Genomic DNA, 18,001 nt, shown 5'->3' with positions numbered 1-18,001 from the left:
AGCAGCTATTTTGATGGACAAACCTGCATAATCAGTTCGGGTTCCTTTGTTACACCTCACACTGTGAAGATGGCTTCCGCTCGGCATGCCACCGAGAAAACAAACACGTGCTCCGCCTGTCTTTGCCATCAATCTTCCCTCATTTTTGTCATCCAAGGCCCATCCAAGCCACCCCTACTGCCTCCCTTCATCCTCTTGGGAAAATGAAGTGCCCCAGATCTGGGAGCTTAGACCTTTGATAACTGCCTCCCACTGTCCTGCCAACTGTACATTAGAAAGAGATGAAAATACAAAGAACAGAGGAACTTTACGGACCTCCCAATGCTGGTTTCCTTAAGAGAAAAATAATAATAATAAGCTCATTAAAATCCAGTTGAGTCTGACATTTTCCCTTTTACCTTTTCAATCTTTTTATAGTTTCGAATCATTAACTATCAGCATGAAGCTAAAAGGTAGATCTAGCCATCTATGAAATGGTGACACATTTGACAATAATACTTTTGAGGAGCCTGTCACGTTCTCTCCCCAAACAAGTCTCATTAATGCTCAAACTGCTCCGACTGTCTTTATTTTCTCTCAGCTTCTTTTCTCCTCGTTTCTCTCTAATTAGCTTAGGGTGTTTTTTTTTTCCCAGGCTCCCTTGTTTCACAGTTTGAGTTTAAAAGACAAAAAGGAAGTAGATGTCATTTCCCTGAACCCCAAGGCCGAGTTAATCAGCAGAATTAATGACTCTATTATCCATTAGACTGGGGGCAGCGGCTCTGATCTCCCAACACCCTGTGTTCACCATCCACCATGCTCCTTCATTTTGCTCTGACAACTGTAAACTTTTGCTCTCTCTGAACAAATTCTGAGGTTCAACTCATTCCTACAGCGTTTCCTGTTTGGCTCCCGAGTGTGAACCGGGAGGTGATTGGGAGGTGTCGCTGCCTCTGCCTGCGGTGTCCGTGCTGAGAACACACCGTGCTGCTAAATGAGGACAGATGAAAAGAAGTCCCAGGCAAGTCTGAGAAAGAGCCCTGACCTGGCTGTCCCTGGGTGACTCGCCACAATCAATAATCCCTCACTGCAGAAACTGCATAGGGACAGCATCAGACACACACACTCACACACAGACATACTAAAAATGCCTCTCTGTTTTGTCAGAAGCATGCCACAGGAAACGTACACTAGCTGAGAGTTAATTGGATACATTTCTAACATCATCATGACCAAGGGTTGAATAGCATTTGAAACGTATTTTTAGTGTGTGAGGGTCTGGAATTCTAATACTTGAGTTTCTTCTTCAGCAAAATTGAAGGACTACAATTCTTTTACCCACAAAGTCAATACTAACAAGATCACTGGAGCATTTAGTGCATATACAAAATGCTTCTTTTAGAGGCATCTATCTGGAGCCCAACAGAAGATTTATTATATTAGCAGTATTATATAGCTCATGTTCATTGAAAGCTTCAAGTGAACACTAGATAGAATAAGAAAGTAGGAGGGGACAGGCTGGAAAGACGAAGCGGATGAACAAGAGTGGGAGGGGCAAGAGAAGGTAGATACAGGTGTGAAAACGCCACATATAATTATCCACTACTAATTTTTAAAATTTTGTTATTTATTTATTTATTTAGTGCATCTGTGTGTGTCTGTCTGTATATAATCATGGTATGCAGAAGACAGAAGACAACTTTTAAGAATCCTCTCTCCTTCTATCATGTAGGTCCTAGAGATCAAATTCAGGTGATCAGGCTTGGTATCTGTGACTGATAAGCCATCCCCTCTAGTTCACCTGCTAATTTTTTTAATGGAAAAAAAACAAAGAACATTCTCAATCCTGACAGTACATGTTAATCATGGCGGTACTTTGAAATATTACTGCTCAGGTTCATTCTAGTTACATTGGTCCAAGTCAGGGCCTAGACACAGCTAATCACATGTGGGGCTGGGACCATGAGCACCCGCCTCAAGATGGCGAGCAGGCTTTGCTGTTGTTGTTGTTGTCGTTGTTCAGACAGGGTTTCTCTGCAACTTTGGAGCCTGTCCTGGGACTAGCTCTTGTAAACCAGGCTGGCCTTGAATTTAGAGATCCGCCTGCCTCTGCCTCCGGAGTGTTGGGATTAAAGGTGTGCGCCATCACTGTCCCGTCCAGTAGGCTTTTTCTCTCAGGGGTCTCTGTGAAGACTTTCAGGTGTCAGTGAAGAGCCAGCACCCTTTTTCATAGTGACATTCACTTCTATCTCGGCGCTTAGGACATGGTTGGACTCCCTAGACAATTCCTGGGACGGCAACTACTCTGAGTTACTAATAAATTTGGATTTACAACCTAAACTTTACAACTGAAGACAGGGTTATAAATTTATCATTAAAAATTTTCAATTATATTTAGTTATCTATTTATTTGTGTGTCTGTGTGTATACATGTGTGTATGTGTGTGGATGTATGCGTGTACATGCGCTCATTCTGCACAAATGTGAAGGTCAGAGAACAGCTTATATGAATGAATTCTCTTCTTCTACAGTGTGGGTTCCAGGAATCAGATTCAGGTCATTCTGTTTGGCAGAAAGCACCTTTGTTTGCCCTAAATTTTCCATTTTCAATGTTGGTTTTGTGTTAAGATCAACTGAAAATTTATTTAGAAATGCAGATTTCAGAGTAATTTGGGACCTAAACACCATTATCTGTATTTTGTAAAACTTTTCAAGTGGTGGTCAGATTTTCACAGAAAAAAAGCAAGAAAATGTCACAAAATATATGCAGAAAAGTGTGTTACATTCTGAGAAGGAAATCTTTTATTGCTATGGCCAAAGGCTTTGGACCTGATGTGTATTTGAATTCAAGGTTCACCATCACTAAGTCATGTGACCTTGGACAAGTTACCCAAAGCCATTGTATACTGGGAAAGTAAGAATGAAAGGGTGGGTCCCTAATGGTGCTTCTGTAACCTGCCCCGGAGTGAGGCTGAGGCGCACAGCGGAGGAGCAAGCATGTAGATATCCATTCCTCTTCCCTCCTCTTCCCACTGTAAGGATGGAGAGAGAGAGAGAGAGAGAGAGAGAGAGAGGAGAGAGAGAGAGAGAGAGGGAGGGAGGGAGGGAGGGAGGGAGGGAGGGAGGGAGGGAGGGAGGGAGGGAGGGAGGGAGGGAGGGAGGGAGGGAGGGAGGGAGGGAGGGAGGGAAGGAAGACAGTACAGAGACAGGCTGACATCTGACAAAGCATAAAAATAAGATATCAAGATTATATTGACCATTTCCCTTAAATCTAACTAATTTCCAATAGCAGGAAGAGAAGAGTTTCTTTTTTTATTTATTTATTTATTAAAGATTTCTGCCTCCTCCCCGCCACCCGCCTCCCATTTCCCTCCCCCTCCCCCATCAAGTCCCCCTCCCTCATCAGCCCAAAGAGCAGTCAGGGGAAGAGAAGAGTTTCAATGCAAAAGTACTCCGGGTTTCAAATACATAGTTGCAGTGATTTTCTGAAATATGCTGCTCAGCTCCTAGCACAGCCATGTCTCATTGATTTTCGTAAGGGGTTTGGAAACCACTCAGAAACTAACTCATTTGTCATGACTCGTGACAAATTCATGAAAAAAAATCAGATTCCATTTGAAAGTGCAGGTGTTAGATATAAAACAATGAAAGACGCAGTAAAACGGACCCTCTGCCTTTCTGTTCTCCAAGCGGCTTCTTCCTCTCAGATGTGAGAACTTAGCTTCTATTTCTTTATTTATCAGTACTTTTTAATTTAATGACCCTGCAGAACACAGATCTACCATTGGACAGCACCTATTTTACTTCTGGGGTGTACCCGAAGGACTCTGCATCCAACTACAGAGACCCCAGCTCATCTGTGCTCGCTGCTGCTCTATTCTCAGTGGACACGGAACACGGGGGAAAGCAGACATTTGGAGAATGAAGCCCAGTAGCCCGTGTTTTCACACGTCCTTTGAATGATTCTAAGGGCTAGAAATTTTCAGAACCCTGTTTTTTGCAGAGAGGAAAAGCACCGAGATGAAACTCCCATGTTATAAAGAGATCCTGATCAGGGTGCCGACGTGCCTGGATTCCCCTCCTAGGGGCTCCTGTGCACTCTGTGCTCGAGTTCACTGGGGGAGCACAGACTGTGTCCTATCCTACCTCCACAGGTTTTATTTAACCCAGAGCAGGAAGAAAATGAGCTCACAGTAACGTGGGGCCAAAGTCACAAGGTGCTTGAAGGGACATTAATTACCTCCAAAAAAGAAATAAAGCATATCAGGCAACAAATTCTAACATAAACAAAAAATAATTAGGACAGGGGAACCAGGAACTTAAAAGTTAGCTGATCTGTTACATCAAAACAGAAAAACTACTTATGAACACTGCTTACAAATGTTTTTTCTAATTAGTTACTAATTTTACAAATGTTAAAGTAGATACAGATATGCTAAGAAATAAGTCATTGAATTGAGACAAGCTAGGGGTAAGTATAAGTACTCTAAGGAAAATGAAGAAATGTTCAAAGTAATTAGAGAAGTATCTACAGATAAAAACTGTAACAGCCAAGGTACAAGTACATTGGCTAGAATAAATGGCAAAATGGATATTACTAACGAAAACACTGATGAATTTGGATTCACAGAGAGAAATGACGCAGAATGGAGCAGCAATATAAAAGAATGGGAAGAAATGGGAGTGTGAAACCCATAACACAACCTCAAACAAGCCAACACATGTTTAAACAGAGTACCAAAAAGATGAGAGAGAGAGAGAGAGAGAGAGAGAGAGAGAGAGAGAGAGAGAGAGAGAGAGAAAAGCATTGAAAGAACAGGCTGCGAATCTGACGAAAAATACAAACTCACAGTTTTAAGGATCCCAACAAATGAAGAAATCAACACTAAGTTCATTTAAACCAAAGTGTTTCAAAATAATGCAAGACCGTAAAAACACGGGTGAAGAATGGGTGCGGAATGATAGTAGACTTACCCAATGTAGGCCAGAGCGCAGCTTTAGAAGACAGTGGGGAAACAGCTGCCAGGCTGTGTTCTTTATCCAGAGAGGGGATCTGAAAACAAAAGGCAAAATAAAGACATTCCTACCATACAGAATCTGAGAGAATGTACGGTGTGCCTACCAGCACCACGGGGAGTACTGAAGAACTCTCAAGCAAAGGGAAGCTGAATGGCACCTAAGGAAATTAGACCTGAAGAGTGGAGTAGGGAAGAGCAGACATAGTAAACGGGCAGGTGGAGAGGGAAGGCAATTTACACATTATTCACAATCGTTTTAAGTAAGTATATAATGTAAAAAAATGGTAAAATATGTTGTGATTTCATTTCATATGTTGAAAAGCTAAGGGCATGGAATAGAAGTATGTGGTTGCAAAACTCTTGGGTGAATCACAATAGTACCGGGGAGGTCATTTTTTTTTTTTTTTTTTTATAAAACGGCATAATGATGCTGTTGATATGGAAGTATAAGGTCCTAAGAAGAATCTACAATCAAAAGAAAGAGGATTCACGTTACCTCATTTCCAGACATCGTGATGGGGCAAAAAAATAAATATGGATCAATGAAACAGAGAAGACTCTGAAAGCAATGCTCTCGTTGATCATCAGTTGACATTTGACGTGATACCAAAGGCAATGAGTAGGAAAAGGGAGTATCCTTCCATGGGTACCAGAGTTAATTAGATGGCTGTATGCAGGATAGGGATGAGTTGGTCTTGGGGATACACCCTATAATCCCAGCACATCGGAGGTGGAGCAGACACAAATGTGCATGTGCATTTGTGTGTAGGTGCAGGTGTGTGTGTGTGCATGCGTGTTTGTGTGTGTGTGCATGCATGCATGTTGAGGCCAAAAGCCAAAGTCACTTTCCACCTTATTTTTTGAGTCAGGGTCACTTGGGCAACTCAGCTAGACTTGTTGGCCAGCAAAGCATAGGGACCCTCTGCCTCTGTCCTTCATTGTTGGGACACACCCAGTTTTTCACATGGGTGCTGGGGACCCAAGCTCAGGTCCTCATCTTGTGCAGCAAATACTTTACCGCATGAGCATCTCCCAGCCCCAACTGCGTGTTTATTAAGTAGGACCCAATCACATGAAAATACACTCCAGGAAGAAAAGGTTTAATCAGAATTAAGAACAGAATTTTGCTCTTCAAAGACCAGTACACTAAAAGTGACATGGCCACCATGCACGGAATGGGGCCATAAATCCAATGACGAACTTAGTCCCACCACATTTACAATGCTGAGTAACAAATAAACCAGAAACCTAAGAAAAATGGTGCAAAAATATTTGTCCCAAGGCTTCACTAAAGACAATATATAAATAGCAAAAAAACGTATAGGAAAGATATTTAACATCATTATTCATTAGAGACAACTTCAAATTAAAGCTGCATGAGGTACCACTATGCACTCACTGGAGTGGCAAAAATTTATCAAAATATAAAGGTCTAAGCATACCAGAGTCCATAATAATTTTTGTCATAAAAACTAAGAAACAGACAAAACAACTGACAAGTTAGGCACATAAAATTAAAAACTTCTTTATGATAGAAAAGTAAAAACGTTATAACATGTTACCAGGCGGTGGTGGCACACACCTTTATTCCCAGCACTCGGGAAGCAGAGGCAGGCGGATCTCTGAGTCTGAGGCCAGCCTGTTCTGCAAGAGCTATTTCCATGACAGCTAGGGCTGTTACACAGAGAAAGCCTGTCTCGAAAAAGAAAATTATGAAATATTTTAAAATGAGATTTTGAAATGGCAATAACAAAATGCATGATAATAGCTTATTTCATCTTGATAGACTTACAAAGAATTCTTACAAATTATTTTAGCTCAAAAGGAAAAAGGCCAAAAGGAAAACAGTCACAACAATAAGAAAATATGTTCCTATCCCTGTGTTACCAAGGAAAGAGAAAGCAACTAGATATCTTATTCATGAGTTGGCAAAATCCTAGCAAACCTATACCACTACCAAAGGACATAACCAAATTAGAATGCAAATAAATAAACGAGTATTGTTTTGAATAGAAATACATAAAATATGGATCCCTAAATTAATTCCTAACTTGAATGCTGTTAAAACATTGGAGACATTGATTCAAATGCTCATTCAGAATCCTGGACTATTTAAACTTAGCATGATAGAGTGTGAAAATCTTTCCATTATTGTTCAGTCTAATGGGTAATAAGTTGGTCATTTGGTGGAAAAATATTTCCAGTCGTTTAGAAGAATATGCTACTAATTCACAAGAATAACTGATAATCCCAGGACACTTCGTTTATTCAAAGAGTAAAATTAAACCATAAAGTTACCAGTCAAAGTCCGGATGAAGTTGTTTGTTTTAAATAATTACGCACTGGAGGAAATCATTAAATATATCTTTTAAAAGAAAACACTCAAAACGAAACAAAAGCTTTGGAAAAAATACCACATAATGCCAGAATTGGTGTGAGGAAAGCCAAGAAAACTGAATATAATTTAAGGAAAAAACAAACTGGGAAATTACATTTGTAAGGCATGTTCAGAGAATTGTTAGCCTCAATACTTGAAAAGCTCAAACACATTATTTGGGATAAAAAAGAAAAGATAATATAATTAGAACCGATAATTACTCCAAAGAAAAGTTTTTGTCCATCTTTTAGTGTCCAGCAATCACTAAAAGATGTTCTTTCTGACTTATAATCAAGGAAATGCAAATAAAAAGCAATGTCATACTGATAGTGAGACAAACAGACAAACTATCAAAAATCTGTATCAAGAAAGGAATAAGTAGGCATTTGTGACCATCTGAAGAACATTTTAGCTCTTCAGCTCTGACAAGAGATCATTTGTGAAGGAAGACAGGAATAAATGGGAGAAAAACACAAAGGAGTGAAAGAAAGAGGGAGGAAGAAAGGAAAACAGAGAAATCAGCATCATTGAGGCTGGAGAGATGGCTCAGTGGTTCAGAGCATTGGCTGCAATCCCAGAGGTCCTGAGTTCAATTCGCAGCAACCACATGGTGGCTCACAGTCATCCACAGTGGGAGATGATGACTTCTTCTGGCATAAAGGCATACATGCTGATAGAGCACTCATATACATGAAATAGATAAATAAATCTTTAAAAAAAGAAAGAAATTGGTATTATTTCCTTAAAACATTATTTAAGCAAATAATGAACTAAAAAGGCAATAAATGGCAATCTTTGCCGTATTTGAATATTTAAGAAGAGGCGACACAGTAAACACAAACATGAACATTTAGGTAATGTTAATATGCCATCAGGATGTTTCAAATTCCACCAGCACCCAAGCAATGTATTAGCTGTGGCATGCAGAAGAGGGGACTGGAGAGATGGCTCAGTGGTTAAGGGCCCTGGCTGCTCTTCCAGAGGATCCAGGTTTGAGTCCCAGCTCTCACATAGTGACTCACAACTCAGGACTCCAGTGACCTCTTCCAGCCTCCGTGGGCACCTATATACACATGCATCTTTTACAGTACATACATGCAGTCAAAACATCCATACACATAAATAAAAATATGTTTTTTTAAGAAAAGAAAGAGGCAGAAGACACCAAGGCAATAAACTTAATTACAAGTAGGTAAAATAAAAAACCATAAGACTCTCACGTAGAGTTAAAAAGGGAAATTCAAAATAAAAAACTATAGAATAAGACAGTTGAAGGAGCAGGGCAAAGACACGGTTTCAATAAATCAGTATTCACAGCCAGTGTTCATTCATTCATCCTTTTGGTCCAAATCCAGTTAGATATTATATCCAGGTGCGGTATTTGGCACTGAGCTAAGCTTTAAAATTAAATGTTAACTGGAGCCTTAGACCCATCGGAGCTTGTTCAAACTCTGACCCTGGTTTGTGTCGCTCAGGAAGTGCCATGCCATGCTGAATTGTGACTTCCCCAAGATTCAAGAAATGTCATCTAAGAGGTGGAAGAGGTCAGCTATCTATCACATGTATCTGGTCATAGGAAGACTCTCAACATTAAAGGAAATTATTTTAAGTTTCGGGTAGGTTTAACCAGCATGGCAGGAAATGCTTAACCTATACAATATCACAGTTTTAATAGACACTCCATAAGAATACACTTCAGATGGCTAACAGTTTGACCCAACCGTTCCACTTAGAGGAAATTCACTATGAAACTCTTACAGGGGTATAAGTACTTAGGAATTTTAACACAATGCTATTGTTAGTAGAAGCTGAAAAGACTTAAAATATACTAAATGTCCAAATGGTAGTGGGGGACCACAGATAAGTAAATTTAGGTGCAGGCATTATATGCGGAGTTTAAAACCTAGTTAACGCTCCTTTGTAAAAGTAACTTTGAGAAAGTGTCAGTGTGGCAACAGCAGCATCAGGAAGATGAAGAAGTTCCAGGGTCCTCTGTACAGATGAACTTAAAAGCATTAGTGTGACTTTGTGGGAATAACTGTTTCTGGAAATGTATCTTGCAAACTTTATGAAGTATTGCCACAGGGCTGGAGAGGGCTCAGGAGTCAAAAGCACTTACTCCTCTTCCAGAGAACCCACTTTGGTTCCCAACCCCTGCGTGTCGGCTCACAACCACCTGTAACTACAGATCCAGGGAATCCAGTGCCCTTTTCCAGCCTCCTCAGGCATCTGTATGCATACTGTACACATAAACTCTCACAGGTAAACACACACACACACATAAATGATCACAAAATTAAAACTAGATTTAAAGCACATGGCATTCCGAGAGCAGCACACCATAAGTGTTGTGCTTGGAAATGGCGCAATTGTGTGTGGGATTTATGAGAGACACTGGCAGGCTACCTCCCCATGTGTGGCACACATCAACCGGAGCTTCCCTGTCTTCTTACCTGCTCTGACCTTATGCCTCTTCCACTTGGGATTTTGACATATTTTGACATATTCCCATGGCCCATCTTTCCAAGCTGGTCAAATAATTTTTAAGCAACTCTATAGATCTCAAGAGTGTGCCATGTTTTAAAGTGGTTCTGGAGGATTGGCATATAGAAAAAAAGTGTGTGTGTGTGTGTGTGTGTGTGTGTGGTTTGTACTCACATTGAGATTCCCACTTGTAAACAGCACATATATAGATCAGTCTCAAGGTTGTTCCAAAGAATTATTATCACATGACCTACATCATGCCACCAGCAATGGACTTAGAAATCATTCGTTCTAAGGTTTGGATTTGGGAGATGGTGTGATTGAAAATGGATCACATTAAAAAAAATTTAAAGTAGAATTGCATGTTTCACATTATTACATGTGATCCAAAGACAGATACACTTTGTTTTCCATAAGGTGGAAAACAAAGAGCACACCTATAGTTACTCTGCATGATCGGAGTCAGGCCTTACGAACTACAACTGGCTTTTTTTTTTCCCTGAACTTATTTGCCCATTTTATTGTCAATACCACTTTGTTGTAATTATTGTGCCTTACAGTAAGACTTGCTACCATTATTTTTATTAACCTTGTCATAGTAAACTTCAATTTTGTGAAAAGTTTTTCATCACAGCTATAATAACCCTGTGTCATGTGAAGTTCAAATACATCTGAGTCAAAATGGAATTGATGGTAAAATACCAGCAGACCAGTAAAAACATCTCTTCTGGAAACTCAAAGCCAAGAGCTTTCACCTTCATAGCCCCAATGACCATGGCCCAGAAATTGAGTGGGTCACATCTATATTGTTCACAATTACACAGGTCAATATTGTGAGCAGGTTCTGCCTGGCGAGTCTTCAGCTCCATGAGGCTCTGCCTGAAAGCATACACTTGACTGCAGTTCACTTGGTAAATTGGATCAGATTAAAAATGCCAAGAATTCTAATTCTTGACACATATTTTCAATGCTTTCCCCCCTTCTCTCTCCCTCCCTCTCCCTTTTCACTCTCTGCACTCCTGTCTCTCCATGCCATCCCCAGCTGTCTTGAATTCACGTTCAGCATTGTGCTCTTAGGAAGGTCAGAGAGCTGAAGAAACTCGGGGAAACTTCAGGCCCAGGAGGAAACGCTCCGAGAAAAGTAGAAGGACTGCCAGTCTCTTCAACAAGTAGACGGGAGAGTTTGGAGGAGGAAAGAAATTATGTAATTATATCTTAATCTATAAGGAAAGAAAAAATAATCTTCTAACTGTGGCAGGTGTTCCTCCTCTCTCAACCTACAATGCACTTCCTTCTGCAAGCCCTCTCTGGCCTCAGCCGGGTAAGCAGCCGTTGAATATGCTTTTTAGAGTGCCCTGCACATGAGCCCATCTGAGCCTCCATTATACTTCACTAATTCTTCTTCTTGCTCCTCCCTTACAGGCACTCTTGTAAAGCAAGGATCGCACTTTACCCTCCATGGGCTCCCCAGCTAGCACTGTCCAGCACGGAGCAGCTGTACCACATTTATTTAGTCATCACCTTTCAGTGCCGCAAAGCACCCGTTCTTGGCTAGAGCCCCATGTAAGAGAGAGGAACTAATCAAGACGACTGTGGATTTGCCACTTTGCCTAGGAGAAGTGGGGATTAGCGAAGCTCACATTTTGAGGGTACCACCCATTATGGAGAAAAGGCATGTGGCAGAGACCTGAGGCTGCTTGGTCACATCTGGCAGCATCAGGAAGCAGAGACCAGATAAGGGGACGGCCCAGGTTAGAGACTGAACCCCCAGCAATCTATGTACCACAGACGCCACAGTCCAGAGGTTTAACAATTTCCCCAATGTCAGCAACTGGAACCTAAGCGTTCAGACACCTGAGCCTGTAGGGGCCATGTCAACTACTTGCTTTCCTGGCTCAATCACAGCCACCATTGCCTGAACTCTGGCCCCCTAGGCTCATGCTTCCTCAATACTTCATTAGTACCAGCAGCTCGCTGTGCAATCACAGTTCCCATCCTGCATTTTGCTCCCTTTTGCCTTCTGTGCACTGAATTAAAGCAGGGGGCTTGCAGCATCACCACAACTTAGAGCTACAAAGTGTCCAGTGCGTTTTGGACAAGAAAAACCGATCCAGAGAAAGGTGGGCACAGCAGATCCTGGCCCAGAACTCGAGCCTCCTGATGCTGTTCTAGTCGCTTACTGTGTGTGAACAGGGACGCCAGTATGATGCTGGGATTGATAACTGCAACTTCCTGCCAGATTTGGGCTTCCATCTAGGCCTGCTAATGGTATGCAAACAAGTGATTCTGAAAGAGGGACCTAATTTTCCATTCATCTCCCCATTCTGGTTCCACATGCCACAGGCGGAGAGCATTTGGCGGGGGCTGAAGAGGTGAGAAGAGATCCACCATGTGCAGATCCACACCGCCGCTCGGCAGGGCTGTCAGTAATGTCTTACTTAACACACTGTCACAGCGTTCTCCTTCGGTTCACCTCGGTCGCTACTACAACACTCCATAAGAAATAATACCATCTGTTAAAACACACAAGGCAGGGGAACGCAGCTGCTGTCATTGCACGAAGATGGAATTAGCCAATACTGAGCAATTACTTCCCTTTTAAATTTCACAATTAAAATTTCAGTCTCGCTTTATTTGTACCACAAAAGTCACCACAACACTGCGCCTGTTGAAGTAACAACACCGTTCTCTTGATGAAAACACACAAGAGGAGAAGTTTAGCCATGGATAAATGGGAATTGTTGCCCTGTTGCCTTTCCTATAAATCTGTTTTAAGTTCCTTTAGGCACTTAGCGTTCATTCCACTTAGCAGCATTAAGAATGGGTTCGAACATTGCATTCACATCTAGGATGCCCCAGTAGTTAGTTAAAAATTACAGCGTGCGGCTTCTAGCTGATAAAATATGATCATTGTGCTCCTCTCCAGCATCTGCGGCTTCTCCTTGCTAGGAGACTGAGTGGAGAGAAAGGTGCCCAACTCACAAGAAGACAGGTTTCTAATTTAAACAGAGTTGAAAGTCTGCCTCTCAGCTTTTCTTCCATTCATTGGAAGGGAGCAGATTGCTGGCTAAACAACAGAAGGGTGGGCCTATTCAGAGCACAGCGGCTGAGCTAACTCTTCAAAAAGCTGTAAGAGATCAACAATTGCCTTGGCCGAACTCCATCCTGAGGGTGTCAGCAAGCTGGTGCTTCTCTCTTGGATGCATTTTTTAGGAAGGAAATTGTAGGCTATATTTTCTAGGGGCCAAAAACAGGCAACCAAAAAACATTATCTTACAGGGCAGAGCGAAGTCAGTGACCGTGAAAGGGGTTGGATTCTCAGCTCCTCTCCAACTTTTGACCTGTTTGTGAGCCATCCAATGTGACCACAAACTAATGATCGACACAAGTGTGGATGCCTAAATATTTGCCTGTTGATCCCCACAAGAGAAAGCCCAGGTATCTAGCCATCTCCTGCGGCCTTTAATAACTTCGCCATTCCAGAGAACAGGTTGAACAATCATCATCTAAACTTTTGAAACCTAAATCTCAAAATGCTTCTGAATCTAAAACACTTTAAGCACTGGTACTATATGCACACCAATCCTCCTAAAAATCAGTATATTAAAGATAAAGATCATCAGACTATGTGTATAAGATGCACATGAAACAGACTTATTATCAGTCAGTTGGGTCTCACCACTAATATATTTCATTATATGCATGAATGTATTTCAAAGTCTAAAAAGATCCAAAACACAAGACTCAACTTTTTGAGGAGTTCATATATGAGTACTACATGAGTATTACATCACGCCTACCCCTTCCTCTCCGCTTTCCAACTTGATTCCCTGACTCTCAGATTCATGACCTCTTCTCCTACAGCTGTTACAGTTTTACAAATATATCCATATTGTATGGACCCCTTGAGTCCATGAGTCTAAGCAGTCTTGCTTCTGTGCGCATGTGTTTAGAGACGACCATTGGAACATCTCTCACCTCTCAGGGGACTTGTTTCTGGAGAAAACAGATTCTTGTTCTCTTGGAGGTCACTGGACTCTTCATCTAGGTTGGGGCTCTGTGAAATACCCTCCATCCATATTGGCATGCTGACTGGTGCTTCATTATGCAGCCCTCATCTAAGCAACCCTCTGTTGAGATTTACAGATGCAGCATCCCTGCTGCGTCTAGAAGACACTATCTAACAACAGGCATCCTGATCCTCTGACTCTTAGACTCTTTCCATGCCCCACCCCTTTCACCATGTTCCCAGAGCCTTTGTGTAGGGGCTACATTACAAATGTACCAGCTAGAACTAAGTATCCCATGGTCCCTAATTTCCTGCTTCTCAACCAATTGTAATGCTGTCTGTCTACAAGCTAACAGCTACACTGACCAGTAAGTAAAATGATACACATTTACAAGACAGTTAGAAATTATACTGGTTAGGAAACTGACAATAGTAGACTCTTCTCTAGGATCTATGGCTTCTCCATCCATGTGCAGTTTTGCTAAGTTTTAAGTACCAGGCATGTGTCCCCTCTTGTTGAACAAGCCTTAAGTTCCGCTAGACAGCTATTGGTTATCCCCAAGACCAAGCGCCACTAGTGCACTGTTGGCGGTTCCTTGTTGGGTCAGACGTTGTTGTACTTCCTGTGCTTTATAGTGGAGTAGAACTACTTTGCTTTTCTCTCTTAGAAGCTTGCACAGCACCTTCTGATACTGAAAAGCTTCTCGCTATCAAGAATTTTAGGTAATGCATTCCCAACATACTTTTGGTGACTTTTTCATAATTGCATGTTTTATACTGCTTAATAAATAAAATGGCTCTCAAATGATCTGATAAGAGCACTTGGTACTCATCATAAACATTTTCAGTCAAGACATAAGCCTTATGGAAAAACTAGGCATCAAATGCCATAAACTGGACAATTAATTACAAAATATTTTATATATTATTTTTAATTCATATGTAGCCTGACTTCCCAATCATTGACACACCTTCTAGATGAAGATCATATATTAACTTTTTGGTGCCCCACAAAATACAACCAAGAGCCATCTGTCAGTCTCAGCTGTCAAAGGCTATATACCTCAGACTCACAAAGATAGAACCATGCTGGATCTTTTTAAAGTCTTGTTCGTTATTATGTATTCCCACTCAGGTAGAGCAACTAAGAAAATTATTTCACAATATACACATAGATTGTGCCTGGATCCACTGTCTAAAACCTTGGTGAATAAAATGATGTCTGCTGTGTATATTACAGGGAGGAAACAGGGCTGCAGGACTCTTTTTTTTAATTAATTTATTTATTTATTAAAGATTTCTGCCTCCTCCCTACCACCACCTCCCATTTCCCTCCCCTTCCCCCGATCAAGTCCCCCTCCCTCGTCAGCCCGAAGAGCAATCAGGGTTCCCTGCCCTGTGGGAAGTCCAAGGACCACCCACCTCCACCCCGGTCTAGTAAAGTGAGCATCCAAACTGCCTAGGCTCCCACAAAGCCAGTACGTGCAGTAGGATCAAAACCCAGTGTCATTGTTCTTGAGTTCTCAGCAGTCCTCATTGTCCGCTATGTTCAGTGAGTCCGGTTTTATCCCATGCTTTTTCAGACCCAGGTCAGCTGGCCTTGGTGAGTTCCTGATAGAACATCCCCAATGTCTCAGTGTGTGGGGGGCTGCAGGACTCTTAATGTCCTTGAATACAAAGGGTTCTATTTAGAAAGAAATCACAATCTGTAAAGATAATTCACAATCAAAACTCTCAGATTCACAAATAGCAATGACTCCATCCCTGATTACTAATTGAATCAGGCACAACCATGCCTCCCACGAGCATCCACCCCGTAGAGGAACCCCAGACACCGCTCATTCTAAAAGATTCTGTTCTATTTGAAGAATCAAATCAGGAAAGACGATGCTTTAGGCATTACAGTGGTCTTTTTAACTGAAATACTACATACAATTTAACAAGAATAGCCTGCATTAATAATGAGCATTTTGTGTCCTTCCTATAGATGAGAGTTCTGAAGCCGTTTTCAACCACCATGTTAAGACCCCATATTAAAAGCAACCTCATTTTCTAAGACATTTCTAAAAGAATATGCAGCAATGATTAAAAAGCCCATAACTAAGAAGCTGTAAAGAAGGCAGAAATTACTGCAATCCGTGCAGTGTAAGAAGCTGCCTAATGGGTCTCAGAGAGGAAAACATACACACAATATGTTCATTTCTCACTCACTCCCCCACTGGCCCATCTCTTATGAGCTCTTCATTTTTAAAAGTTCCTGCTTCCCTACCCTCCTGCTAGAGTTCTCTGCTGGGTCTCATAGACTCACCCTGCATCCACACCAAGACTCGGGTTCTAACAAGACATTTAGCATAATCACTTCACATAATGTATGAACACTGCTGAAATTGCACACTGGGGAAAAACATATACAAACCTTTCTCCCCTAGATCCAAAGTAATAACTGGAGAAAAATCTCTAAGTGCAAATGAAATGAAATAAAACCTTGCCTACTTTAGAGTTTAGGTTTTCCTCAATTATAATTGCATTTTTTTTCATTCTAACTCTCTTCCCTAAGAATGAATAGCTTACCACAAGTTAAAAAATAGAACAGAATAAATTTAATGATGGAAGGGACTCGAGGCTGGCTTTAATTCTGCCTCTGAACCCAGCTGTGGTACAAAGGGGTAAGGAAGGAATAACTTAGGTGAGCTGAAGCCTCGCCCCAGCACACTTACATCTATGTTTCCATGGCAGTTAAGAGGTTTGGAAGGAGACGATCATTCAGTGTACAGCTGGAACACACAACCTTGCCCGATTAAATAAGAGGCTCGCTCATTCAGATGGATCCCATCAAAATGGATGCAGTCTCGCAGGGCTGCAGTTTCTCTTCAAGTTTTTAAAAGCTTTGGAATTTGATGAGTAATTCCCACCTCCTTCTAGCCAAACCACTTTCAACACCAGATTTAGCTATCGGCTGCAATAGGCATATGGCAATTGTGTCATACTCCTGAATAGTGATATGGCTTCTTCATCTAGATTGCGAAAGCAACACATGATCATTTGCCCCACACTGTCTTGTTTAAAGCAGATGAGCCAGTTGACAAACTCAATGCTCAGTTGCTCTGGCCACTTCTTCATGCTTGACTACTCACCACTCCAGCTTTGTGTCAATTAGACTTACCCTAAGAGTCCATGGACTTTTATACTATGCACCTAATAACCACAGTCAGATTCATGTAATATCTTTAATTTTGTCTTAAATAACTCAACTACTGGAAACTATCATCCCACCCCATCCCGTTTGTTCATCATCAGAATCCTAAAAGAGCACAAAATGTATTGTTAGTCAACAATACTATTTAGGATGCTGCCTCGTTTTCTCATTTTAGTAAGATGTGGAGACTCTCGTAACAGAGGTAAGCAAGTAAAATGTTCACCCTGAAATCAGCAAAAAGATGTGGGTTATGGAAGAATTCCAAATCTTACGGTCCAACCAATATGTCATTCATGTAACAGCATGCAAATGAGTTAGCAAGAATGCAAGCTGGCCTCCTGAGGTAAATTACTTCCACTTCTGTCATTGTCTGGAAATGACCCCTATGTACCGCCTAGATATTCATGCACAGAGACACAGACAAGAGGATGAGTTCAAGCAACCACCTCTCACCCGATTCCGTCCTAAAAAAAAGAGTGGAAAATGAAAGACATGATTGGGGGAAGATGTGGTGGGGGAGGTTTTTTCAAATTTTTTTTCTCCATTTTGAAGATTTCCATTTGGACTTTATAGAATTAAGTTTAAGTCTTTGTAAACTTGTGAACTGCAGAGTCTATGTTCACTTAAAGTATAAACTTCCTGAAGTTTTAAAAGGCAAACTTTTGAGAAAAGATACATGTACTAAGTTACATATAAAAAGCTACCTGTCAGAATGGCTAAAATCAAGAACACCAATGATAGCCTTTGCTGGAGAGGTTGTGGAGAAAGAGGCACACTCATTCATTGCTGGTGGGAATGCAAACTTGTGCAACCACTTTGGAAATCAGTGTGGCGATTTCTCAGGAAATTTGGGATCAACCTACCCCAAGATCCAGTAATACCACTATTGGGAATATACCCAAGAGATGCCACATCAAATGACAAAAGTATCTGTTCAA

Source organism: Chionomys nivalis, chromosome 13 (genome assembly GCF_950005125.1).
Source record: "Chionomys nivalis chromosome 13, mChiNiv1.1, whole genome shotgun sequence".
Classification (NCBI taxonomy): domain Eukaryota; kingdom Metazoa; phylum Chordata; class Mammalia; order Rodentia; family Cricetidae; genus Chionomys; species Chionomys nivalis.
The sequence above is the reverse complement of the archived record's forward strand: the minus strand, read 5'-3'. Positions refer to the sequence as shown.